Raw genomic sequence first — 26,439 nt, 5'->3', positions numbered from 1 at the left:
ACTCAGTCTGTCATGTTGCCTTTGCACGTGTGTGTATGTGTGTACATGCTCCAGGGTGTGGAGACAGACACAGAGAGAAACAAACATTCTTCAAACTATATTGTCAGCGTTGTCAAAACCTAATATGGAGATTTTACAACAGCTGAAGAAGGATCCTTCTAGCTGTGGGGGTCTTCTGAATTAGGCCTTTTTCACCCTTATTTCAACTGACTGTCTTATGATAAAACCTTTAAGCAATCCAAATAAGAATCATGGGTATTCATAGCCCAGGGCTGTCCAGTTCAGCAATTCACAATTCTAGCTGCTAAAAGAAAAAAAAAAAAAAAAAAAAAGTATCAATATGCAAACTTTGAAAGTTTTTTGAAGTTCAGTTTAAATATTTACTTCAAATTTTATAGACCTTTCCAAAAGTTGCCCAGCTTTTAAGCGTCTGCACATCTAACAAACGGGAAGACGTCTGATGAACTTCTTGACCTTACTTGGGGAGAGGACAGGCTGCCTCCCCTCCGAGGAGAGGGAAGCACTCTGAACAGAGACGCTCATGCAATTTCGGTACGTTGTTTTCAGTCCTAATTGAAACTAGGAAATGCAGGGAAGTGTGATAATGAAAATAACAGGATCAGGGGAGTGTGGAAATTGGCTGACTTCCCCCCCCCCCCCCGCCAAAAAAAATCTGTAAAAACCGACTAGCTTGAGTTTCAGGTGTGATTTCTGGGTTATGCGTGAGGAGAGGTGTCGCACAGCTAACACCATGAAACCAACAAGGGAATATCCTTCACTCCCCTGTGACTCCAGGCACAAGGCAAGAATGCTGCTGAAGAATAAGCACAGGGCTGTCCCCAAAGCAAAAAACACAGAGGTGAGGTTGGGAGTAGTGATCCATTCAAATTAGACCTAGCGCTTACAGTTTTGAGTGTTCCACGAGTCTCTCTCGGCATCTAGCACAATTGCCTACTTTATGGAAGCACTCAATAAATGGTCATTGGTACAGTTATTGTTATGCTTTGTCCTAACTCTAAGGCCATCACTGTGCCACTTCCACCATGGAGAGCAGCCCTTCTTTGTTAATGGCTACACAAATCATTGGCAATGGGGAAAATCTTTCCCAGCTATTTGAAACTTCAAAGGTGACCTCAAGAGGCCCCTGGGTGGCTCTGTCAGTTAAGTATCCAACTCTTGATTTCTGCTCAGGTCATGATCTCATGGTTTGGGAGACTGTGCCCCATGTCCTTGGCTCTGTGCTGAATTCCTACTTGGGATTCTCTCTCCCTCTTTCTCTACCCCTCCCCCCACACTGTCTCTGTCTCTGTCTCTCAAAATAGATGAGCTTTTTAAATAAATAAATAAATAAATAAATAAATGTAGTAACCAAAACATGTAGAGTTTACACACCTCAACACCAAAAAAAACACAAATAATCCAATTAAAAAATGGGCAGACAACATGAATAGACATTTCTCCAAAGAAGACATCCAGATAGCCAACAGACACATGGAAAGATGTTCAACATCACTCACAATCAGGGAAATTCAAGTCAAAATGACAATGAGATACCACCCCACATCTATGAGAATGGCTAAAACCACAAATACAAGAAATAACAAGTGTTGGTGAGGACGTGGAGAAAAGGAAATCCTCATGCACTACTGGTGGGAATGCAAACTGGTGCAGCCACTGTGGAAAACAGTATGGAGGGTCCTCAAAAAATTAAAAATAGAATTACCATATGATCCAGGAGTTCTACTACTATTTACCCAAAGAATACAAAACACTAATTTGAAAAGATATACGTGCTATGTTTATTCCAGCATTATTTATAATGGCCAAATTATGGAATCAGCCCAAGTGTCCACTGACAGATAAATGTGTAAAGAAATGGTGTATGTATATACCATGGAATATTATTCAGCCATAAAAAAAGAATGAGATCTTGCCATTAGCAACATGGGTAGATGTAGAGTATAATGCTAAATGAAAGAGGTCGGTCAGAGAAAGATAAATACCATATCATTTTACTCATATGTGGAATTTAAGAAACATAACAAATGAAGAAATAAAAATGAGACAAACCAAAAAACAGACTCAACTCTAAAGAGCAAACTGGTGGTTAGCAGAGGGGAGGTGGATAGGGGGATGGGTAAAAGAGGGGAAGGGGATTAAGAGTACACTTATCATGATAAGCACTACGTGTAGAATTGTCACATCACTATATCGTACACCTGAAACTAATATAACACTATGTTAATTATACAAGAATTAAAATCTGTTTATTGTTTATTTGAGAGAAAGAGAGAGTGCAATGGGGGGGGGGGGGGATGGGTAGAGAATCCCAAGCAGGCTCTGCACTGTCTGCACAGAGCCCGACGCAGGGCTCGACCTCATGAACCCTATGATCATGACCTGACCAAAGTCAAGAGTGGGATGCTTAACCCACTGAGCCACCCAGGCACCCCTGGAATTAATTTTTTTCTAAATGACCTCTAAAGATGGGAAGAAGAGAGATTTGTGCCTATGTGTGCTCGACTGTTTATCCCCTGAGGAATTTTTCTCTCTCCAGTATCAGTGCCTAGCATAATGCACGACATATAGTATGACCTCAATAAATGTTGCCATAGAGGGCAGTGGTTCAGACCGCAAACTCTAGGGTCAGGTATTTGGATATGTACTCTGGTTCTCCCACTCACTTGTGTAATCTGAAGCAAGTTACTTCACTCTCTGTGCTTCACTTTCACTTTCTTGCATCCTCACTTGTAAAATGGGGGTGATAATAGTTACTACTTCCCAGGGTAACCCTAAGGTTCAAATGAATTGTTACATGAAAATTGCTCATAGTAGTGCCTACTACCACGGGATGCTATAGATTTGCTATTATTATTGTACCAATAATGATGAAGAGCTCTCTCCCAACCCTTAAGCACCAGCCTTAGAAATACAGCATGAAAACACGCTCTCTGCCACACCTCCAGTTACGTACTGACCCTCTGAGAAATTCGTATGGTCGTCCTTTTTATATCCAGTAATCGATTATGACAATAGCTACTAAGTGGAACACGTGCTACCTAAGTGTAGTTTTTTTTCGAGAAAAACCGATGCCTAAGAAGCTGCCAAGTGCCTCTGCTATGCTTTTCAAAAGGCAAACTTGAATCTTTGCTTGCCGTTTTTTTTTTTTTTTTTGAGCATCATGTGAAAATGATTAGAACTGTAACATTTATGCTCTATTTAGGAAAATAACAACCTTTTCTAGATTATTGGGTAAATTATATTTACCAGTGGCACTATTAACTCTAATAGGGTTTTTGGATCAAATTAGCCTATTTAAGAATAAATAAAGCACAATAAACCCATTCTCTCTAAAAAAATCAATAAATAATGCTTTTAATTCACTTTGATTACTGCACTTGGCAGGAGAATAACCATGTGAGGAAACTGACACCACAACAAAAAGCATTATGCTGATAAAAACAAGTAAGAATAAGCCAACAACTGAGCTGCAGAAAGAAAAACTTATGTCCGGAAGTAGTTTCTGCCATGAAATGAGAAGCTTGGGCTCTGCCATTGGCCACAGCGCGAAGAGGAGCAATTCTGTCTTGTAAATTGCACTCGTGGCAGCTGAATGACGTTATCTCCACCTGTGCAACAGTTCTTTCCACCAACGGTTTCCATAAGCAGCGTGGAAACTGCCTCTAACCCCTCTTTAGTAAGCTGTGCTAGTGGACGAGATGACAGACCAAATGGGGCATGTACTAGATTTCCTGTATCATGAGAACAGGACCACCGACTCACTTTTGGGTGGCATCCGGCCTGATGATGTCATTCTGAAACACCAAGAAACAGCAGCACTCATTTCTAAGAGGTGATAATTGATGCTAATTTCAGTTAACAAAATTCATGCAAAGCATCCCTTTTTTTCCCCCCCTTTGTTTCCTGGAATCGAAAATGAGAGTTTAAAAGGAAGGAAGGTCAATGGTCAGTAAAAGAAGCCCAGGAAGGAAGACAGGCTGTAGAGTCAAGAAGACCTACTCAGACTGGGAGCTTTGCCTTCCACACAATGTCACCCCAAGTGAATTCACTTCCCATCTACAGACTCCGGTTCCTCAATAGCAGAAGGGAATAATAAAATCTGTCTCGGGGTCGTTATCAGAATTTAACGAAATACGTAGGCATCCGGCACACAGTATAAGATAAACAAAATGAATAATATGAAAATTGTCTGTAAAATGACTCCGTTTTTAGGATTCTTTTTGAGAAAGACAGAGAGCGTGAGAGGAGGAGGGGCAGTCAGAGAGGGAGAGAGAGAATCTCAAGCAGGTGTGGAGCCGACGCAGGCCTTGAACCCACAAACTGTGAGATCATGACCTGAGCCGAAATCAAGAGTCAGAAGCTTAACCAACTGAGCCCCCCAGGGGCCCCTAAAGTGACTCTTTTTTCTTGGTCTTTGATGTAGAGCAGAGACTCCCATGGCTCCCGTGTATAAGAGGACTGAGGCCAAGCTGCGGAGCCCCGGAAGGTGAGAGAAAAATCTCTGGAGTCTGAAGATGCAGGACACATGATACTTACAGCGAGCCTTGAGACCTGGCCTGCAGTCTCTCCGCTGGGAGTGAAGTCATCCCCTGGAACGCCGTCAGGAGGGTCCTGAAGTCCATCCCTCTGCTCTCCCATTTTCACCACAATCTTCTCTTGACCCTAGTAACCAACCATTGCAGGAGGAGGAAGCCATTACCATACCACGCAGGCTTCCAGAGAGCCTTACAAAAGGCTCTTCTGACTGCAAACTTCCTGACAGCTCTTACACCATAACCATCAGGTGTGCAAGCTCTTTTGATGATTCCTCTAAACGGATAGAATGTTAAGAGCCTCAAGCCAAGCATGTGACTCCAAAGTGAGTGCCTCAGGCTTATTTATATACTGGGATGGGAAGAAGAGGGACTTTTCTTAATTTCTACTTTACAGGTTGTTATTGTTCGAGTATCCAATGGCCCTCTCTGAGCCTGAGGCATAGACTTAATAATTCACAAACAGTATGGGGAAGAAAACACTGTATTTTACATGCATCCAAAATCCAAAAACTAGAGCCGGGGGGGGGGGGGTGGTATGCAGTTAGAAGCAAAGAGCTCTAACTGAAACCTGAGTCACACTTACAATACCTTCAGACGAAGGAACACAATGTGGTCTCGATGCTGTGCCCGGTTCCTCCACCCCAGTAATCAGCAACACCCAGGAAGATAGAGTTTAATTCCACCACAGGCAAAGAAGAAGAGGCGAGAGAGAGGATTGTTCTCTCTTTTCCTTCCTCCCTCTGTTAAGCTCCAAGGAAAAGTGAGTTTCTAGACATAGGCAGTGAATGAGAGTGAAGAGAGGTTTTGTTTCACCTCTTTAAGTCAGGTTAAATCAAACTTCTACCAGAAAACACCCTGGTGGGGCATCTGGGTGGCTCAGCCAGTTAAGCGTCTGACTCTTGGTGTTGGCTCAGGTCATGATCTCACAGTTCATGGGCTTGAGCCCCACATCTGGCCCTGCCCTGACAGTGCAGTGCCTGATTGGGATTCTCTCTCTCCCTTTCTCTCTCTGCCTCTCCCCCACTCATGTTCGCTTTCTCTCTCTCTCTCTCTCTCCCTCCCTCTCAAAATAAGTGACCTTTAAAAAAAGGAAAAGAAAAGAAAACGTCCTGGCAATGTATCTAAAGCTAAAAGATTGGCAGATGTATCTTCCATTCACAGCCAGTCACACACCCCCCCTTTCCCATTGCTCCCCTCTTCTTGTGAATGGCCAAGAAATACATGGCAAAGAACGGGAGGATGCGACACAGCTGACTCGTTTTTTTCAATCATTATGCAAAAACAGACTCATCAAGAAATATGCACTAAACACATCTAGAATGTGCGAGGTCTCACTGCTTTCTTCATGCATCCCCTGACAACACAGCCTCTTATCTTTATTTCATCATAAGGGGATATGGTGGTAGCAATGTCACAACCTTGGTTATATACTTCAGTGTAGTGGTTAAGAGCATAGACTCTGAACACAGGCAAGAATGTAAAGGATACTATGAAGACAGTGGAAGGCATTATCTGATGAGGGAGTAATATCCAGAATATATGAAGAATTTCAATGACTCAAAACACAACAAAACAACTCTATTTAAAAATGAACAAAGGATATATAGAGACATATTTCCAGAGAGGATTTACAAGTGAGCCAATAAGCACATGAAAATATGCTCAACAACACTAATCACTAGGGAAATGACAATGAAAACCACAATGAGATACTATCAGAATGGCTATTAGAAAAAAAATGTTAGCAAGAAGGTAGAAAATTGCGACCCTTGTACACTGCCAGGGGAAGTTTAAAATGGTGCAGTCACTATAGAAAACAGTATACAATTCCTCAAGAAATTAAACATTGAATTTCATAGGTTGTAGCAATTCCACTTCTGGTATATACCCAAAGAACTGAAAGTAGGCACTCAAACAGATATTTGAACGCCCGTGTTTATAACGCCCATGTTGTATATGTACATTTAACCACAATAAAGTATCTACAGGAGGGGCGTCTGGGTGGCTCAGTCGGTTGAGTGTCCAACTTCGGCTCCGATCACGATCTCATGGTTCATGGGTTCGAGCCCCTCAGCAGACTGTGCTGACAGCTCAGAGCCTGGAGCCTGCTCTGGATTCTGAGTCTCCCTCTCTTTCTGCCTCTCCCCCACTTGCTCTCTCTCTCTCTCTCTCTCAAAAATGAACAAACATTTTAAAAACTTTTTAAAATACATACAGGAATTTGAGAAAAAGGATCCAACCTTCCAGGGCCAATGTGCCATATTTGCCACCCTAGCTGCCCCATACTAGCTATGGGGCAAATGATTGAGCTTTCTGTTTTCTTATCTGTAAAATGGGATAATCAGAGGGCCTAAGTCATAGGTTGCTGCAAAGTTTATGACAGATGACAAAAAGAAAATCCTGGAGCATAATAGGTGCACAAGACATGTTAGTTATTATTATTGTTTCTTGTATAGATGCTAAAAAATACCAATGCCATGGACAAATATTTCTTCCTTTTTAGCATCCACCTTCAAGCATTTTCTATACATTGCTAAATACTTATTGACTAATTTATGTTTTCCTACACAAGGACGAACCTTATAGACTCATATCAGTGGTTGTTTTTCCAACACAGAATATAAATTAATATCAATCCATTCATACTCTTGAGTAAGCCTCTTTGAACCAAAGATATATATTTGTAGACTCCTGGCTAATGCTGAGGTATTATCTTGAAAAGGACTTAATTCACATGGCTATACTCCAAGGCCAAGAGAATTATGAAATCTTCCCATTGCTGTTATGTTATTGTAACCAACCTATAGAACCAATCACAGAGTACAATGTAATTGGGACATCACCATTTAAAGAAAGATTCAGGGGCCCCTGGGCGGCTCAGTCAAACATCTGACTTCGGCTCAGGTCATGATCTCGTGGTTTGTGGGTTCGAGAGCCACATTGGGCTCTGTGCTGACAGCTCAGAGCCTGGAGCCTGCTTCAGATTCTGTGTCTCCCTCTCTCTCTGTCCCTTCCCTGCTCTCTCTCTCTCTCTCTCTCTCTCTTAAAATAAATAAGAGCTCTCTCTCTCTTTAAAAATAAATAAACATTAAAAAAATAAAAAGAATAAAAAATAAAGAAAGATTCAAAGTAAGTTAGACAGAAGGCAAAATCTCTGAGCTCCAAAAGCCGAAACCTTCTTAGATCTTTTCATATCACTGAGGAAGGAATTGGGGTGTGAAAGACATACAGACCAACATTAATAAACTCTGGCCCAGATAACATTGAGGACCCACATTAGATTTAAAAGTAAGTGTACCTAAAGATGGTGTTATTTTGAGGTGACAGCATGAGATATAGAGCATTTGCTAACTCTCTCCATTTTAAACACATTTAAAATAAAAATGCTCTACGCAAAATCTGTTGTCATATAATATTAACACTCATTCTCAGAAATAAAAGGTGATTTCTGAAATGTACAGCATTTTTACCAACTTTTCCTAAAATGAGTTGTTTAAAACTTTGGCTGATGCTGGCTTCTAAAATCATCTCCAATCTGAGTGAGAGCAAATTCATTTAACGGTTTATTTCTCCAACAATTTGAGTGACTATTTCCCCTAGATATCTTTTTCAGAGCCCACACCCTAAAGCTTCATAATTCCATTAAATCAGAACACAGCTGGGCAATTCTTTCTTTGCTCACATGATAGTGGTCCCCAGGGAATTTATGTAAATCTATGGAAATTCATTTTAAAGTCTGTACTCTGAAAGGGAGGATGCATCCTCATTAAGTAAACGATTATATCTACAAACAAGCTAAAAGCAACATGCTGGAGAGCTGAATTAAACTTTCCATCAGGAAAACTAAACCATTCACTTTCATATATAAGCTTTACCCAAATGCCACCAGAATCACAAGACAAAAGATTTTGATGAAGTCCAAACAGATACCAGAGAAAGTGTAGCTGAGCCACTATGGCAGGACACAGCCTCCTTTCTGGCACAACCATGTAATGTCTTTGGGCCATGCTACACAAAATGGTTCACCCCTATAATTCACAGAAACTCAGGAAAGACTTCTTACATAGGGGTGAAAGGAAATGAACTCACAAAGTCCTTCAAAGGGCACCCAAGTCACCCCTACGAATGCCCTAATAAAGCTAGAGCATTTGAAGTTTAAAGAGGATATTGTATACTGAAAAGAGGACGTAGGCTTTACAGTTAGACTTATCCATATCCCACCCTACCTCCTTCACCTACTAGCTGAATAAATAACCTAGGCTTCATAGCATCAGTTTTCTTATTTGTAAATGGGGAATAATAATAATTCTTGATATGTTACAAATTTTTAATGAGATAAAACTATACAAAGCATTTAGTCCAATGCCTAGAACATGGTTGGCGCTCTAAAGCACCTGGACCAAAAAAATGAAGTCTGAGCAAGATCTAAGCTCTAGAAATGAGGAGCTAACTAGAAGGGAAAGCAGAGAATGCCTCCACTTAAAAGTTTTTGATCCTCAGACAACCATGGTGACTTCCCCTCTTATTAGATCTGCTCACCTTTCCTACTGCTGAAAAAGTAAGGCTAAGGCAATTTATGAGAACATTGGCTCAATATTGCCACAGACCCTTTCTTCTTAAGCTGTTCCAACATTTAGTCTTTTCTCATATCTGAAAACTCCATACTCTACACAAGTTACATCTTGGTTCTAAAGTCAGAATTAAAAGTGAAAATATCACTTGATCAAATTTACCCATGAAAATCTGTTAGTAAGGTCTGGTATTGGAATAGTCCCTCAAGAAGTTGGGCATAGGTCATTTTCCATTCATTATTGGGACAGGTTGCGGATTCTTCAGCTTAGCCCAGGTGAACAAGCTGGCTTGAGTTTGAGAGCCATGTCATCTCAAAAACATCTTTATAGACATAGATTCTGATAGTAGATTCATATTCCAATTAGCACGATTCTCATAATCCATAGGAGGTAAGTGGAACTGAGGCCAACAGGTGAAAAGGCAGATTCCCATCTCTATGCACAAATTGAGTGGGATAACTGGTGGAATAGCCTACACTATTTATATATTTATTTTAGTATGTCTTTATTTTGCAAAGCAATATGACATTTACATATGTTAAATATGCTTTAATCAAATGCGAGCATGATATTACACATTTTATTTTTGTGATACTGAAATGATGTTGTAGTCAATGGTAAACCCTACTAGCCAGGCCACAAATGAGGGCTAATAATTCTCCCCTAAAGGAAAAAAAAAGAGAGAGAGACATCTCCACACTTTAGGAATTAAGACAAAGCTTGGTCACCCCAAGTAAAAAGCTGGACAGAACACAAATACATGGAGGATAAAATGCTACTAAAAGATGACTAGGGCAACCAAGAAATCAAAGAGGAAATCAAAAAATACATGGATACAAATGAAAATGATAGCACAATGGTACAAAATCTTTGGGATACAGCAAAATGGGTTTTAAGAGGCAAGTTTATGGCAATACACACCTATGTCAAGAAGCAAAAAAAAAAAAAAAAACCCTCAAATAAACAACCTAAACTTATATTTAAAGGACGTAGAAAAAGAATAAACAAAACCCAAAATCAGTAGAAGGAAGGAAATAATAAAGGTTACATAATAAATAATAAAGGTTACAGAAATAAGTGAAATAGAAACAAACAAACAAAAAAAAAACACAATAGAACAATGAAACCAGGAGCTGTTCTTTGAAAATATCAACAAAATTGATAAACTTTTAGTCAGACTCACCAAAAGAGAGAGAGAGAGAGAGAGAGAGAGAGAGAGAGGACTCCAACAGAATCAGAAATGAAAGAGGAGAAGTAACTACTGATACCACAGAAATACAAAGGATTTTAAGAACATATTATGAAAAATTATATGCCAACAAATTGTGCAACCTAGAAGAAATAGAAAAATTCCTAGAAACATATAATTTCCCAAAACTGAACCAGGAAGAAATAGAAAAATTTGAATGGACAGATAACCAGCAATGAAATTGAATCAGTAATCAAAAAACTCCCAACAAACAAAAGTCTGGGACCAGATGACTTCACAGGTGAATTCTACCAAACATTTAAAGAAGAGCTATTCCCCATTCTTCTCAAACTATTGCAATAAAATTAAAAGAGGAAGGAAAGCTTCCAAACTCATTCTATGAGGCCAGCATTACCCTGATACCAAAACTAGATAAAGATACCACTGAAAAAGAGAACTAAAACAGGCCAATATCTCTGATGAACACAGATTAAATAGATGCAGAAAAAATAATTTGACAAAGTACAACATCCATTCATGATAAAAAACCCTCAGTGTGGGTTTAAAGGGAACATACATCAATGTAATAAGGGCCATATATAAAGAAACCACAACTAACATCATGGCCATTGGCAAAAAATCCTGAGAACTTTTCTCCTAAGGTCAGAAAGAGGACAAGGATGTCCACTCTCACCAGTTGTATTCAACATAGTACTGGAAATCTTAGCGACAGCACACACACACACACACACACACACACACACAAATAAAAGGCATCCAAATTGATAAGGAAGAAGTAAAATTTTCACTATTTTCAGATGACATCATACTATATAGAGAAAACCCTAGACTCCACCAAAAAAAAATGGCTAGAACTGATAAATGAATTCAGTAAGGTTGCAGGATACAAAATCAATATAAAGAAATTCATTACATTTTTATACACTAATAATGAAATAGCAGAAAGGGAAATTAAGAAAACAATCCCATTTATAACTGCACCAAAAATATTAAAATATCTAGGAATAAACCTAACCAAGGAGGTGAAAGACTTGTACTTTAAAAACTGTAGAACATTGCTGAAAGAAATTGAAAATGACACAAATGGAAAGATAGTTCATGCTCATGGATTGGAAGAACAAATATTGTTAAAATATCCATACTATCCAAAGAAATCTACACATTTAATGAAATTCCTATCAAAATACCAAAAGCATTTTTCACAGAACTAGAACAAATAATCCTAAAATTTGTATGGAACTACAAAAAAAATCCCAAATAGCCAAAGCAATCTTGAAAAAGAAGAATAAAACTGGAGGTATCACAATCCCAGATTTCAAGATATACTCCAAAGCTGTAGTAATTAAAACAACATGATACTGGAACAAAAACAGACACATAGATCAATAGAACAGAATGGAGAGTCCAGAAATAAACCCGTGATTATATGGTCAATTAATCTTTGACAAAGGAGGTAAGAAAATATGTAATGGGAAAAAGTCTCTTCAACAAACAGTGTTGGGAAAACTGGACAACTACACGTAAAAAAAAAAAAATGAAACTGGACCACTTTCTTACACCATACAGAAAAATTAACTCAAAATGGATTCAAGACCTCAATGCGAGACCTGAAACCATAAAAATCCTAGAAGAGAGAATGGGCAGTAATTTCTCTGACATCAGCTGTAGCAACATTTTTCTAGGTAAGCCTCCTAAGAAAAGGAAATAAAAGCAAAAATTAATTATTGGGACTACATCAAAGTGAAGGAAATTAAAAGGAACAGCAAAGGAAATTAAAAGGCAACCTACTGAATGGGAGAAGTTATTTTCAAATGATACATCCAATAAGGGGTTAGTACCCCAACTATATAAAGAACTTATACAACTCAACACCAAGAAAAAACAAAACAAAACAAAATCCCATTGAAAAATGGATAGAAGACACGAACAAACATTTCTCCAAAGAAGTCATCCAGATGGCCGACAGACATATGGAAAGATTCTCAACATCATTAATCATCAGAGAAATGTAAATCAAACCACAATACCACCTCAACCTGTCAGAATGGTTAAAATCAAAAACGTAAGAAACAACAAGTTAAAATCAAAAACGTAAGAAACAACAAGTGTTGGTGAGGATGTGAAGGAAAAGAAACCCTCGTACACTGTTGATGAGAATGCAAATTGGTGCAGCCACTGCAGAAAAAATTAGAGTGGTTACTCAAAACATTAAAACTAGAATTATCATATGACCCAGTAATTCCACTACTTTGGTATTTACCCAAAGAATATGAAAATACTAATTTGAAAAGTTATATGCACCCCTACATTTATCACAGCATTATTAACAATAGCCATTATTAACAATAGCCAATTCCCTTAACAATAGAAGCACCCCAAGTGTCCATCAATATATGAAGGGTTAGATATACACGAAGGGATAAAGATATATATATATAATATATATAATGGAATATTACTCAGGTATAAAAAAGAATTAAATGTTGCCTTTTGCAACAACATGGATGGATATAGAGAGTAAAATAGTAAGCAGAATATGTCAGAGAAAGATAAATACCATAGGATTTCACTCAAACAAATAAACAAATGAAAAAAAAAAAAGACAAAAATACCCAGATTCTTAAATACAGGGAACAAACTGATGGAGACCAGAGGGGAGGTGGGTGGAGGATGGATAAAATAGGTGAAGGGGATCAAGAGTACACTTACCATGATGAGCACTGAGTAAGGAATAGACTTGAATCACCATATTGTACACCTAAAATAAATAGAACATTGTATGTTAACGACACTGGAATTAAAATTAAAAAAAAAAAAAAAAGACAAAGGTTGGTCAGGATGAACAATCTAGTCACTGTTACAGTTAGGCTAGCCCCAGAGTCATAGCTCTCCATTCCTGTGTCTAGCTCCCTTTCACTGCCTGGGTTCTGTCTGCCCCATTTACAACATCTCTTCAACCTTATTTCATTTCTTTGGGAAAACAAGTTCAGACCAGGAAAGTGTTCCCTGGCAGCAGCATCAGATTTTGTTCCAGAAAACTCAAAATACCTAATCTTTCTAATCCATCTCAAGATCTGTATTTTGTTTTCCTGCAGCCCCCATTCCTTCAGCTCTTCACCTGTTCACTCCTTCATTCTCTACATGGAGGGAGAAAGACAAGGAACACAGAAGGCAATTTTTAATATTAATTCCATTTCAAGAAACTATGTAAAGATTCTGGCAAATCATTTTTAAAATAAACCCACAGGCGTTGTGCGGAAACATGAAAAAAAGTACTATTCACTTCCGGATAAAGGAAAAATAAATTGTTTTCAAATTTTTAATTTCTCATTTCTATTTTCAGTGTGAAATATCTAAAATGTAAGGGTGTCATTTTAATAAAATACAGATGCAGAGATACAGTTGCTATAAGGAAATAGCCCTCACATGTTTATCAAAATTTTAACTTTAATCGTTAAAGCCACATGGAACTTTCTACAAAGACTCTGTTACTCCTGCAAGCAAAATTCACCACTGCCTCCACTGTGCTCCTCTTGTGCATGTTTATCATAGAGGATGATATTAACACATGGTGTCTTGTATTTCACATGTATATACATCTATTTCCTCCACTTGATGACAAAGCTTCTTGCTTACTTTCAGGGATATAAAAGTTTTTTTTTAAGTTTATTTACTTTTGACAGAGACAGAGTGTGAGCATGAGCTGGGGAGGGGCCGAGAGAGGGGGAGACATAGAATCTGAAGCAGGCTCCAGGCTCTGAGCTGTCGGCACAGAGCCTGACGCGGGGCTTGATCTCAGGAACCGTGAGATCGTGACCTGGGCCGAAGTCAGATGCTTAACCGACTGAGCCACCCAGGCACCCCATTTTGGGAGATATAAATTCAGTTTCTTGCAAAGAGTAGAGGCTCATTAAATACTTATTGGGCTTTATTTGAACTATTCTGTTTAAGACTTTGGGATATGAAAGTGCCTTTGTGTCCTCCGCCCCTGGCCCATCCTCACCCCCTTAACTAGCTTGTCCATCATTGTCTTCTGTATCCACCACCTCCTACATACCAATTCACAATCTCTCTACTTCATGCGTATTTTGTTTCAACCACTGCTTCAGTAACCAGGCCTGCTTGAGTTGGGAATGATCTCATTCAGGCAGAACATGACAGTACCTTACTTTAAGACCGCACCAAACCGGGCATTTCTCACCAACCCAGAACTTCCTTACCGACACTGAGGTGTGAGCGGTCTTGTTAAAAGGCCCACAGCTGTGCAGTCTGGAACTTCAGGGGAGTTAAGTCCTAATAGAGCAAACTTTCAACCAATGGCCAACAACAACAAATAAGATAAGTCCTTCCTCTTTCTCAAGTCTCTATGATGATCTCTCTGAGATGCAGTTGATATGGCCTTACACAGGACACCCCTACAACACGAAGCAAGCTACATCAGTGCTAATAGTTCAGCAACACACCCTCTGGCCAGCTTTCCCTCTCTCCCTACCGTAAGATTTCTTTTACACTCATTCCTGCCTGCCTTGATAAAAAGTCACATAAATTCTTAGGTCAGACTCTGCTTTCTGGGGTGCTGAGACTAAGAGACCTGCTCAGATCACAGTCCCTGCTCGGGGGATATGGTGATGTCTGTATCAGATAATCCTCCCCAGTTTTCAGGGGACGATTCCGTACCAGTGCACACCCACCACAAAGGCTGCTCATCCACTAACTAAGCCAGCAAGCAAGACTCTAGACCTGGTGCGAAAAGAAGCCAAACAAGTTGAATTCCTCTCTAGGGAACTCTGAAATAAAAAAAATAAGGGATGAAGCTAGTAGCAGCAGATTATGATATAAACAGAGAAGGTAGCAGGAAGCCATGATGCTCTAATTGCTCAGTTCAGTAGCAATTATCACTGCCATGTTGCTTCCTTCTCTTTCCGTCAATGTAGTTCTTACATAACTACTGATGCTTAAGTCAGAGAATAGCTTTCATTTCCAGACCCTAGTTCACATCTTCATTCAGCCCTTTGGCCATCATCTCCGATTAATTAAAAAAGGGCTCCTAACCTGGCTTCCCGGAGATCAGGTCCTCCTAACTCAGTACCTATTATTCACAATTGCCATCTTCTCCAACAGCTCTCATCAGGTCACCTTCTCTTCTAGGAGAAAAGTTTGATAACTTTTACTCTTTTGATAACTGTAACATTAAGTGGCTCCATGCATCATCAATCCATCAACATTAAGTTCAGCTTCATTTTTTATTCTATTATTCACTAGAATTTCATGCTCAGGCCTTATTCCTCAAATGCAGTTTAAGGACTTCCAGTTTATTTTTTGTCATGTTTTTACTTATTTTTTGAGAGAGAGTAGGGTGGGGAGGGGCAGAGAGAGAGGGGAACATAGATCCAAAGAAAGCTCGGTGCTGACAGCTGAGAGCCCGATGCAGGGCTTGAAATCATGAACATGAGATCATGACCTGAGCCAAAGTCAGATGTTCAACTGACTGAGCCATCCAGGCCCCAAGGACTTCTAGTTTAAAGAATACTGTTATATCCCATCTGTTCAGCAACTCTATCCTAAAACTTCTGAAGTAACCAAAAATTTTAAAGCTAAAACATTTATCTATGTTAGAATATCTGGAAATTTTCCCTTAAAAGATGGAAAATTTAACAGTTTCTATAAAATATGGTGCATGACAGGTCAGATTAAGGGAAATACCAAGCACAATTCAAATCAGCCAACAGAGGATTGAAGAAAGGAGTATGTCCAGATAGTATGAATGACATGATATGAAGGCTAAGAAAGAAAGAAGGAAAGAAGCATAGAAAAAAATGGACAAACAGAAAGTACAAATTAAGATCATAGAAATAAATAAATATTATCACTAATCACAATATTTATGTATATAGGCAAAATTTTCCAGTTAAAAACAGAAATTTTAGGGCTAGGTAAACAAAAATTCAATTATATGCTCTTATGAAAGACATAACCTAAAATATGAAAGCAAAACATGACTGAGAGAGATATCCACAAAATAATAGCCAAAAGAAAGCTGGGAGAGTTATATTAATATCAAAAAAATAGTCTTGAAGGTAAATAAAAAACTATCAGGAAGAAGAGGTGATATTGTGTGAAGATTAAATTTCAAATTACCAATAAGATTTAACTTAGACATGTATTACGAACCTATCTCAAATTACATACTGCAAAACATTCAAGAACTACAGAGAGAAATTGACAAATCATCATAATAATGTGAGGATGAAATACACATTTCTCAATTATCCATAGTTTAAGCAGGAAAAATCTATATGAATCTATAAAAAATATTTTTAAAATCTATTTAAAATAACCTAAAAAATTCTTTGGACTACCAACCATGATTTAATGGATTTCTAAATTTCTCAATTATTTCTCAAATTATCCATAATTTTAGGAGGAAAAAGAATCTATGCAAATCTATTAAAAATCTTTTAAAAATCTATTTAAAAAAACTAAAAAAAAATCTTTGGACTGCCAACCTTGATTTAATGGATATATATAGATAAACAGAGAGAGAAAGAAAGAAAGATATTCCATATTTACTTCTCAAGTACACAAAATTTAATACATCAGTCCATAAAATAAGCTCATTATGTGTGTGTGTGTGTGTGTGTGTGCAATATATTCGCTACATTGTATAGAAAGAATATATATAATCTTTGTATTTTTGTGTATATGTATATTTGAATATATAATTCATATATATACTCAATATACTCTAATTCTCTAGCCACAATGCAACTAAATGCGAAATTATTATAAGGTAAACTTTTGACAACTTATGAAAAAGTTCACACACGCGGATATGGAATGCTTGTATCCTTCAGTTATCTTCATCAGTTATCTAACTCATAGTCAATCTTTTATCATCTATATGCCCACTCCCATCTGAATTTTTCTGAAGTAAATTCATTCCATAAATATTTCTAAGTCTATTTAAAAAGGACACTTTTAACATCACTATACTACCATGATATATATTTTTAATATATAAAAATTCCCCAAATATCCAGTCAGTGTTCAAATTTCCCTCGATTATCTCATATGTTTTCTTAAGTTTGTTCAAGTCAGGATCCAAAAAAGGATAATCCATTGTATTTGATGAATGTCTTTTAAGTCCCAAGTAGATACATTATTAATATTAAGACCCTATAGGATTGAAATTTTAAAACCACACTTCCAAATAACTCATAGATCACAAAAGAAATGATAATGGAACACTGGGAAAAAACTGAACAATGAGCAAAATAACAATATAGCTAAAACTTTGAAATACAATGAAAGCTGTAATTGGAAAAAAAATTTACCCTTCAGGGCTTATATTAGACGAGGAAATGATGAAAAAGAATGATTTAAACATCCAACCTAAGAAGGGGGGGGAGAGTGAATGATACAATATAAACAAATAAAACAGATGGAAGATACAAAGAAAATAATAGATTGTTGAAATAGAAGACTAAAATACAACACAGGATCAATGCGATAGAATAAAGATAGCTCCAACTCTTTGACACTCTTTCCTTTGACAGGAGAGATCTATTTCCCTTCCCCTTGAATCTTTGTTCTATGACTGCTCTAAAAGTATGGCAGAGTGATATTTTGCCAGTTCTAGGTCTAGACTTTAAGAAAACTTGCCATTTCTACTTCCCATTTTCCTGTACATTCTTAGAGTCCCAAATTGCAATGTAAGAAGTCTCAAAACTCCATTGGAAAGGCCATGTGGAGAAGCCCTGTGTTACGTGGTTACAGGGAGAAACCCATCTAAGCTTAGCCTTCTAGGTTTCCTTGCTCAGGCATCAGGCACCTGAGTGAAGCAATCCTAGACTCTCCAGACCACGCCAACCACCAACCAAATACCACCCCGTAAGCTTAGTCAATACCACAAGAAGCAAAAGAATGACCCTACCTGAATTCTTAACCCACAAAATCATGAGATAATGAAATAGTGGTTGTTTTAAACCAGTATGTTTTGAGGGTAGATTGTTACACAGAAGAAGATACATGAGAGCAATAAGTAAAGCCAAAAGTTGGCTCTTTGAAAAGACTAATAAATTTTTCTATAATCTCTAGTGAGATTTTTTAGGGGAAAAAATAAAACCAAGAAATTAAGAAAAAATAAGAAGAAAAGGACTATATATCAGACTATCTAAAAGGGAGATGACTCTGGATAAAAGCCATCAGGCAGGATCAGGACACTTTGATGTGGTAGAACGATCCTTAGTTGAGGTATGTATTCTTCCACCAGTTAACTTTGGGCAAGTTATTTAAATCTATTGGACATCACTGTGATCACAAAACAAAACAAAATAGCTATAGCTCCTTCTATAGGTGTGATTTCTTGATGTGACTTTCAGCAATGTTTAGTCTCTGTTATTTAAAGGAGTTGTACTTTGAAATGGTAGAATTTAGAGCAAGGAACAAAGTAGAATTCAGAAAGGAAACAACCATTTTTACTGATTCCTCTCTTTGCTGAAGATGAAAAAAAATGAAGAATGTATGATTTTTTTTTTACAAAATTTTACTACGTATATTCAGGACCTTCTCATGGTAATAAAGTTAATAAAAATCTGCTGAATTAAATTCACACAAACACACAAAAAGTCTTTTGCCTAGTATAGGAAAAAAACACATTAGCTAGTTGGATAAACATATTGCCTATAATGAAAAAACTAATTTTTACTCTTAGATATTCCATGAAACACTGTACAGCAAATTCTAGTTTTTGAAATATTTTGCAAGATTTTATGACTCACACAAATGACTTGTGCAGTGAGATAGTAAGGAGTTCAGATGCAATTAAGTACTTATCAAAAACATGGCCACAGCTTCTACCTTGCTCTACCTTTTTCAACAGTAACTTAAAATTTTTCTAAGACCTGAAAAATTACTCATTTCTTTCTAAGGGTTATTTAACAGGGAATTTAGCTAATGAAGTTTTTTAGCATATTAAATCTTCGCTGATATTTTGGAATGATTTTGAAACATATGGAAAGAGGGGGTGGGAAGGGCCATAGTTCTATCAAAATGTTCTAGCTTGTTACCTTAGATAAAATGAAAAGCTGCACCATGTTTTCACCTTAGTTTCTGGTGAGGAAGTTTATTAGTTTAAATGCCTTTTCAAATACCAAAAGAAGCTCAATTCTGAAATTTACTATATAATAAAAACCTAGACCAATTGACATAATGGACAGGTTATAGGGTTCCAAAGGAAAGAGTAGGCCTGTCTAAAAAAGGATATCATTAATTTTTTTTAAATTTTATTTTAAATTAGCAAAGCCACTTCACTTATTTAATTGTTTTCTAATGAGGATAAACATTTGCATGATAAAATAAACATTTATGATTTAATGTACACAGTGTAAACATGAGCAGCATCATACCCACTAACAGATACAGATTAACCTTTCTCTTATCTGAGACATCAAAACATCCTTAAATAGATACAGCTATGTAATATGACATATTTATGTAAGAGTTCTCCACATTCTTATTAAAGTTAAGATTAGGACATCAATCATACCCTTTACCCATTACTGTTTCAAAAAATCAAAATCAAAAACCCTAGCTCTATGCTTTTTTTCCAAAGTATTCTCTTTATCTTTGTGAGCTAGCCAGTTACCTACTACAAGACATTAGTAATTCCTTGCTTTCCAAGTTATTTTTAGGGTGTTTTAGCCTTATTAAGATGTCCCCCAAATGCTAAAACATTAAATACTGAGTTTTCTCTTCTATGTCTATCCCAGAGATAGGAGATTTCTTGCTTCAAACCTCAGTGCACACATGTAAACACAATTACTCAAAACAAGGCAACAAGTGAGAAGCAGGTTTAAAATAAGAACTCAGACAATCTGACTCACAATCCAGCATTCAACTCCCTATAACTTGCTGTTTTCCTTTGTCCTCTTTGCTGGGAACCAAGATACTTGTTCTTTAGCAGGGTGTTTCTGCTGCAAATCCACTTGCTACCGCATTATGCAATGAAGTCAGAAGCCTGAGCTTGTGACATCAATATAGGTTGCTATGGTAACTCTTTCCATAAGTATTACAGGTTCATTGTGGGCTCAAAAAAGAGGACTTCAGCACAGCAGCAAAATAGCTGGCATTATTCAGCCTAAATTACAACAATAATTGATGCCAAAAAAATGTTTTATACGAGCTATAGCATGTACAGATTTTTATATTTATGCTTTGTGTCATTATTGAAAGTCATTTTTCAAATATGTTAATTTTGTAAATGAAAATTCTCCAATAGAAATAGCATTGCTACTGACCTTCTGATGAACAGCTCCACAAGATCTAGGACGAAGAGGGTCTCACTGTAACATAGTTTATTATTCCATGCCTTGTGTCATTGCAGAAGCCAAGTAATGTTATTCATTATCTGTTTTTGAATTAATTCATAGTAGCATGATTTAAATCGTTTTTTTCCCATTACAGAAATTATAAAAAGGTTGCAAGGAGTTGCACCTATGAAAGCAATTTTAGGTGAGACGTTTTCCCAGGGAATGTGTCCATTTGTAGCGTAACAATAGGAAAGATCACTTTTTATTGCACCTGTTCATCCTTATTTCCCTGGAATATTGTTGCCAATGGCTCAATTCAAATGATTAAATCCAGCGTAGGAGATATTTAGAACAAATTCTTTCACTATTACATTTAAAAAAAAATTTTTTTAACGTTTATTTAGTTTTTGAGAGACAGAGAGGGACAGAGCACGAGTGAGGGAGGGGTTAGAGAGAGAGGGAGACACAGAATCTAAAGCAGTCTCCAGGCTCTCAACGGTCAACACAGGGCCCAACGCCGGGCTCGAACCCATGAGAACGGTGAAATCGTAACCTGAGCTGAAGTCAGGCGCTTAACCGACTGGGCCACCCAGGCGCCCCGCTGTTGCTTTTTTTATACCCAAATTTGAAGCACATGGCCGAATAATTACAAAGCCTGAATTCCTTTCTCCCATAGCTTCTTTTTCTTTGTCTATCATCCAGCATCAGCAGCACGAGAATCTCAGTTCAAGTCTACAGTCATGCCAGGGCTAGGCATGGCAGTTACATATGTTGGGCTTCTGGTATAGATGCATAAGACGCGGTCCCTCCCATGAAAAGCTCATTCAGCTAATAGCAACAACAATAACAACTGATATTTACTGATATTTACCTGCTGTGTGCCAGATACCATGCTAAGCACTTTCCATTCATTATCTTCTTAATCCTCACACTACAGTGAGAGAGGGAGCTACAGGCATCCCCATTACATAGAGAAAAGAACCAAAGCTTGGAGGGATGGTCACTGGCCTGAAGTCACACAGGTAGTTAGGAACACAGCTGGTGGGGAGGGAGGAGGAGTGGCGGGGGGGGGTGGAGGGGGGTTGGGAATTGTGCCTGGGTGGCTCATTCCGCTAAGCATCTGACTTTGGCTCAGACTGTGATCTCTCAGACAGTGGGTTCAAGCCCCCATCAGGCTCTGTGCTGACAGCTCAGAGCCTGGAGCTTGCTTTGGATTCTGTGTCCCCCTCTCTCTGCCCTCCCTTGCTCACTCATGCTCTCTCTCTCTCTCTCTCTCTCTCAAAAATAAACATTAAAAAAAAGTGTTTTTAAGGGAACACAGCCGGAATTTGAACTTAGGACTAACAGACTCCACAAATATTTATATGTTTTAACAGAAATGAAGGATAATTTCTTGTTACTCACTGCGGTAAAAATTGAAAATTGGATCATTATCCCACTGAGCAAGGACTGCTTGACATAGAATTCACTGAAGCAGAAAGCAGATGCTAGTCTTCAGGTGAACTTCATAAACACTTTCAATGACTGACTTTTCTGTTTTTGTAACACTCAGCCGTTCAGAAAGTGTTTGCCTGAAGACATTCGTACTCCCCTAGGTTATAAATGAAAATATCTCTCAAACACATTGGTTCTATCACTTTTCTTAGACAGCTGCATTGATATTCTAATATGCTCCAAGCTACTCTACTATCTTGAGACCAGATAAATAGATCAGCAATTTAACTTGTATAGTGTGCTGCATTTTACAAATTATACCCAACATTCATCCATTCAGCACAAATTTATTGAGCCACTATTATGACTCAGGCACTGTGCTAAGGGTTAGATATGACACTAGAGCAAAAAGTTGAAATAGTCCCCAAATTAAAGGAATCTAAAAGGAGAGAAAGGCATTGATCAAATAACAACAGAAATAAATGTAAAATCGGGACTGTGTCCAGGGAGTAGAAAATGAGACTGAAATAGATAACCTAAACATTCAACCCTAAACGATATAAAGAGAACAGAAGAAACACAAAGAAGCAGAGGGAAGAAAAACAATGAGGAGAAGTAAAGTCTAAGGAAATGTAATTCAACATACGACGGGAATATAAACAAAACCAAACTGGTTCTTTGAAAAGATAAATAAAATTGAGAAACCTCTGGCAAGATAGATCAAGAAAACAGAGACAAGACAAAGGTAAACAATATTTGAAACAGCATAAAGAACACAGTTACAACAGAGACTTAAAAAGGAAATAAGATTTAAAAAAGGGAATAAGATATAACGAACTTTATGCCAATACATTTGGAAGCATAGAAAAAAGGACAAAATTGATCAAGAAGAAACAGAAATTTGGGTAGACGTAATTACCAAAGAAGTTGAATTAAAAATATAAAATCTTCCCAGATAGAAAGCATCGGGCCTAGACAGTGGTTCAGCAAATCTGCCAAAATTCCAGGATCGATCATTCCAATCTTACAAATGTTTCTAAATAATTGGGAAAAAAAGAACTATCCAAATAAATTATTTTATGAGTCTAGTGTAATTTAATTAAAACAAAAAATTAAACAAGAGCAGTATGAGAACAGAAAAATAAAGAACAATATCTCCCATGAGCATAAACACAAAAATCTTAGAGTATAAAATCCAGCAATGTAATAAAATGTTGTATCCCTACTCTTCTTCCACACTGAACCATTCATCAATATTTTTTAATCACTCTTTCCTTACTTTACATTTCAGTAATAATGTCAAATCATGATATTCACACGGATACACCTTACTCTTTCACACCTCTGTGCCTTTCCTGATAATGCTCCCTCTACCTAGACCTGCATGCCTCACTTTTTAAAAACTAGATAACTCCTACATACCTTTCAGAAACCACCATAATCCCTCTCCTTCTGGCCAGATTATTTTCTTATGGTTTAACACATACTAGTTTGTATAAAGTATTTTATTGCGGGTCTTTCCCACAAAGAACCATATGGTTACAAATCATATATTTTCCATCTTTTAACCCTCTGCTATTAATAGTATTTGCCTGGCACATTATAGGTGTCTGGATTGGAGCTAAACCTTTTGAATCAAATTCATTTATAAAGTTTGTGTTTCTACCACATAGTCTGCTAGACTGATAGAGTGACCTTCACTCAATTTTTTAGTATCACCTATAGTTTATACTATCCACATCCTTACATTTCCCAAAAATTTTATATGTAAAATTTGTGTAGTTTTTCTTTACGTGGGCCCCAGTGTGGACCCCAACATGGGGCCTGAACTCACAACTCTAAGATCAAGACCTGAGCTGAGCTCAAGAGTTGGATGCTTAATTGACTGAGCCCCCGAGACACCCCACCATGTGTCATTGCTTACAGATATCTTTATGGGTTCTTTCAGGCTCCTTTTTTATTTTTAAAATTTTTTTTACAGTGTTAAGTTACCATTATTTGATACATGCATATATTGTGAAATGATTACCACAATAGGATTATTTAACACCTCTATCACCTCGCATAGTTAATTTCGTGTATGTGGTGAGAACATTTAAGACCTACTCTCCTACAACTTTCAAGTAGACAATATAGTATTCTTCATTATAGTCACCATGATATCCCCAGAACTTACTCATTTTATTACTGGCAGTTTGTACCCTTTGACCAACATCTTCCCATTCCTCTACAACTTAGTCTCTGATTACCACCGATCTATTCTCTGTATTTATGAATTAGGATATTTTAGATTCTACATGCCAGTGAGATGATCCAGTGTTTGTCTTTCTCCATCTGACTTATTTCACCAGCATGATGCCCTCAAGCATCATCCTTGTTGTCACAAATAACAGTATTTTCTCCTTTTCTACAGCTGAATAGTATTGCATTGTGTATATGAACACCACATTTTCTTTAGGCACTCATCCAGCGATGGACACTTAGGTTGTTTCCATATGTTGGCTATTGTGAATAATACTGCAATGAACATGGGGGTACAGATGTCTCTTCAGGATAGTGACTTCATTTCCTTTAGATATTCACTTAGGAGTGGGATTCCTGGGTCATATGACAGGTCTATTTTTATTTTTTGAGGAGCCACCATGTTGTTTTTCTTAGTGGCTGAGTCAGTTTACATTCCTACCGGCAGTGCACGAGGTTCCCTTTCCTCCACATTCTTACCAGCACTTGTCATGTCTTGTCTTTTTGAAAATAACGGTTCTAACAGGTGTGGCGTGACATCTCATTGTGGTTTTGATTTGTATTTCCCTGATGATGAGTGATGCCAAGCACCTTTTCATGTACTTGGCAGTTTATAAGTACTTTTTGGAAAAAAGTCAGACCCCTCCTGCTCCTTCGCCTGTTTCTTTAGATTATTTAGTTTTGTTGTTGCTGCTGCTGCTGTTGTTGTAGACCTATGGGTTCCTTATATATTTTGGATACTAACCCTTTATCAGATAATGGCTTGTAAATATTGTCTCCCATTCCATAGGTTGCTTTTTAATTTTATTGATGGTTTCCTTTGCTGTAAAAACATTTTAGTTTGATATAGTCCCACTTGTTGATTTTGGTTTTTGTTACTTGTGCTTTTGAAGTGTCATATACAAAAAAAAATCATTAGCAAAAACAATGTCAGTGAGCTTTTCACCATGTTTTCTTTTAGGAGTTTTATAGTTGAAGGTCTTACGTTTAAGTCTTTAATCCTTTGCAAGTTAATTTTTATGAGGAGTGTAAGAAAGAGGTCTAATTTCATTATTTTGCAGGTGAATATTCATTTCCCCCAACACTATTTATTGATGAGATTATCTTTCCTCATTGAACACTGTTGGCTCTCTAGTCAAATATTAGTTGACATTATATGCATAGATTTATTTCTGGGTTCTTGATCCTGTGACATTAGTCTATGTGTCTGCTTTTTCATGCAAATATCATACTGTTTTGATTACTGCAGCTTTGTAATATAGTTTGAAGTCAGGAAATGTGATGCCTCCAGCTTTGTTCTTTCTTAAGTTTGCTTTGGCTATTCGGCCCTCTGTGGTTCCACGTGGATTTTAGGATTTTTTTTTTCTGTGAAAAACATTGAAGTTTTGATAGTACTTTCAATGAATCTGTTGATGGCTTTGGGTAGTATGGACATTTTAACAATATTAGCTCTTTTGATCCATGAACACAAGATACCTTTTCATTTATTTGTGTTTTCTTCAGCTTCTTCTGATAGTTTCCAGTGTATAGATCTTTCACCTCCTTGATTAAACTTATTTCTAAGTATTTTGGTCTTTTTGCTGCCACTGTAAATGAGATTGTTTCTTTCTTGGGTAGTTTGTTATTAGCATATAAAAACACAATTGGTGTGTGTGTGTGTGTGTGTGTGTGTTTATTGATTTTGTAACTTTATTGAATTCATTTATTAGTTCTTTGAGTTTTTGGTGGAGTCTTTAGGGTTTTCTATTTATGTCATCTACAAGCATAGACAATTTTATTTCTTCCTTTTCAATTTGGATCCTTTTAATTTCATTACCTTGCCTGATTTTCTGGCAAGGACTTCCAGTGCTGTATTGAATAGGAGTGATGAGGGTGGATACCCTTGCCTTGTTCCTGATATTAGACCTTAGAGGAAAATTTTTCAACCTTTCACCATTGAGTATGACATTAGCTATGGGCATGTCATGTATGGCCTTTATTATGTTGAAATACATTCCTTCTGTAGCCACTTTATTGAGTTGTTTTATCATGAAAGGATGTTGAATTTTCTCAAATGTTTGTTTCTGTTTCTTTTGAGATTATTATATTATTTTTATTTTTATCATTCATCCTATTAA

The 26,439-nt window shown here is 37.3% G+C and overlaps 1 long non-coding RNA gene across 1 annotated transcript; it reads right to left on the bottom strand.

Annotated features, from left to right (window-relative positions):
- Window positions 1-82: 82 nt before the first annotated feature.
- On the bottom strand, window positions 83-20,320 carry LOC125917799 (uncharacterized). The gene is made up of 4 exons (XR_007456300.1): window positions 20,222-20,320; window positions 13,047-13,095; window positions 4,558-4,683; window positions 83-304 (listed from the first exon to the last, which is right to left on the bottom strand). It is a non-coding gene; the product is annotated as an uncharacterized LOC125917799 (long non-coding RNA).
- Window positions 20,321-26,439: the final 6,119 nt, after the last annotated feature.

The sequence above is a fragment of the Panthera uncia genome, unplaced genomic scaffold, assembly GCF_023721935.1.
Source record: "Panthera uncia isolate 11264 unplaced genomic scaffold, Puncia_PCG_1.0 HiC_scaffold_246, whole genome shotgun sequence".
Taxonomy (NCBI): domain Eukaryota; kingdom Metazoa; phylum Chordata; class Mammalia; order Carnivora; family Felidae; genus Panthera; species Panthera uncia.
Note: the sequence above shows the minus strand (reverse complement) of the source record. Positions and strands in the feature narration are given on the sequence as shown.